At 42.6% G+C, this 2,759-nt stretch overlaps 1 non-coding gene across 1 annotated transcript; it reads right to left on the bottom strand.

Moving 5' to 3' along the window:
• Positions 1–2,236: 2,236 nt before the first annotated feature.
• Positions 2,237–2,378, bottom strand: LOC125614960. Its single transcript, XR_007345532.1, has one exon. It is a non-coding gene; the product is annotated as a U4 spliceosomal RNA (small nuclear RNA).
• Positions 2,379–2,759: the final 381 nt, after the last annotated feature.

Here is a 2,759-nt window from a genome sequence, read left to right as displayed (position 1 = left end):
TTTTTTTGTATTTTAATTAGAAACAGAGTCTCACTGAGTTGCTTAGCAACTTGCTTTGTGCTGAGGCTGGCTTTGAACTCATGATCCTCCAGCCTCAGCCTCCTGAGCCACTGAGATTACAGGCATGTGCCATTGCGCCTGGCCTCCACCCTTTTTATTTGACAGAGTCTTGCTAAATTGTCAATGTTGGCCTTGAACTTGTGATCTTCTTGCCTCAGCCTCCCAAACTGCTGGGATGATAGGTATGCACTACCATGTCCTACCCCAACTTCATTTTATAACTTTTAAAAATTAAAAAGTAAAGCCGGGCATGGGGCACACGCCTGTAATCCCAGTGGCTTAGGAAGCTGAGGCAGGAGAATCATAAGTTCAAAGCCAGCCTCAGCCAAAAGGAAGGCGGTAAGCAATTCAGTGAGACCCTGTCTCTAAACAAAATACAAAATAGGGCTGGGGATGTGGCTCAGTGGTTGAGTGCCCCTGAGTTCAATCCCTCATGTACCCTTCCCACAACACACACACACACACACACACACACACACACACACACACTTACTCAGATTGGGTGCAGTGGCACATTCCTTTAACCCCAGAGACTTAGGAGGCCAAGACAGCAAGACAGGAAGATCTAAAGTTTAAGCACAATCTGGACAATTTAGCAAAACCGTGTCTCAAAAAATGAAAAAAAAGGGCTGGGGATGTAGCTCAGTGTTCAAATGCACCTGGGTTCAATCCCCACAACATTTCCAGCTTTTTTTGTTGTTTCCTTTGGGGACTTCTGAACGTGTGCTCAAGCTACTATATTCGCATCCACTTTCCCACTACTCCTGATTTTAAAGCAGGATAGATCATGTCCTACTTATGTGGACCACATCATTTTTAAATCACATAGCTGGAGAAAACAAATCAAGGTGTCACCTTCATAACATTATCTGACCCTGCAATAGTCCCAGAAGCACTTGACATTCATTCCACTTAGGCAACATGTTGCCCCAAGTTCACATTTGCTCTCTCAGTACTGAAAATAGTCAGGTGGGTTTTTACTCTTCTTTTCACTCCATGCTCCTTCCTTCTTATCTTTCTTTCAAGATTCTTCTCAACAGAGAGTGTTAATTCAGGCACTAAATCCAGAAACAACTAATCGCCGTGAACTTTCCATACCTCATCTCAGGCAGCAAATGTGGGAAGAGAGAAGAGAGAGTGTTTCTGGGACACCTTGAGGCGGCTCTGGGTGCTAATCGTCTTACATCATCTCACACCACCTGCCCTCACCTGCTCCACCTCCTTTTCCTGCCTCCTGTTCCTGCTTCCTTTCCTCTCTTCTTTCAAGAGGAGTTGCCTCATCTGATCTACCCAAGTCAGCTCCACCTCCCCCCTCAAAAATGGCATCCTAATCTGCACCGTGCCTCCTGTGCAATTCAACAGGATGGAATTATATACACAAAAGAAAAAAACTGGAGGCTTGGGAGAGAGTGCCAATTTGGTGTGGATCAGAGAAGGCACCCCCTCTCGAAAGAAGAGAGGAAAAAATGGGATTAATAATAGGTCTACAATGTTTCAAGGACCACACAAAGTGGGACAGTGTCTTTTGATCTTCAGGGACATCCAGAGCTAAGAAATATGGCGGCACCAGCTCTATGTGTTCCTTTAAGCTTCCCTCTTCAAAACAAAATCCCACCTGCCTCTTCTCATTTTACCATCTTTTCATAACTTTTCATTGAGCAGCTATGGTGAATTCGGCCCAGTTACACATACCAAAAATAGAACAGTAAACAGAGCAGGTGAGACCTTTGTCCCCGTGAATTTTACATTCTGCTGAGGAGATGTATATGATAACCAAGGAAATAAATTGAATAACAAGAGAATTTCAGGTAATAAGAAACCTAGATCATGTAGGTTTTTTTTTAATATCCTTGTTTATTTATTTTTATATGGTGCTGAGGATTGAACCAGTGCCTCACATGTGCGAAGCAGGTGCTCTGCCACTAAGCCTCAACCACAGCCCCCATGTAGGGTTTTTGTACGGGGTATTGTACCCAGAGGTGCTTTACCACTAAGCCACATTCCTAGTCCTTTCTATTTTTTATTTTGAGACAAGGTTTCACTAAGTTGCTTACAACCTTGCTAAACTGCTGAGGCTAACCTTGAATTTGCAATTCTCCTTCCTTATCCTCCTGAGTTACTGGAATTACAGGTGTGCACTGCACCCAGAATGGAAGACCATTTTTGAAAAATCCAGTCTCCATAGAGACTGTCAAAAATTTGCTGATGCTGACTTTATTTCAAGACATCATGGCAGGTCATTGAGAAAGGTTTTCAATTATCAATGATCATTCCTCAGATAAACCTCATCAGCTACAACACTGCCACTGCACAAAGCTTTTTAAATTATAGCTGCAAAACTGGAATTCATTATGAGAAAGCAGAAAGCGAAGGTGAGCTTTGAGCAGTAAAATGACATAATTCACATTTTATGAAGACCTGTCTATATCTCTATAAGGACATGTGTAAATACAGACATACACACACCCACACATATAGAAAGGCCCCTCTGGAGCCCATGAGGGGTGCACCCCCATCATCCCAGCAACTTGGAAGTCTGAGGCAGGAGGATCACATGTGTTTTTTTTTTTTTGTTGTTGTTGTTTTTTATGAATATTTTAATAGCTTTAATCAGAAGACAGGTATTAAAGTATCAAAGCAACCCCAGGATTGTGATATAACCAGCAAGAGAAAAACATGTGTGGGGTGGACAATATATA

The sequence above is a fragment of the Marmota marmota genome, unplaced genomic scaffold, assembly GCF_001458135.2.
Source record: "Marmota marmota marmota unplaced genomic scaffold, marMar, whole genome shotgun sequence".
NCBI lineage: Eukaryota > Metazoa > Chordata > Mammalia > Rodentia > Sciuridae > Marmota > Marmota marmota.
Note: the sequence above shows the minus strand (reverse complement) of the source record. Positions and strands in the feature narration are given on the sequence as shown.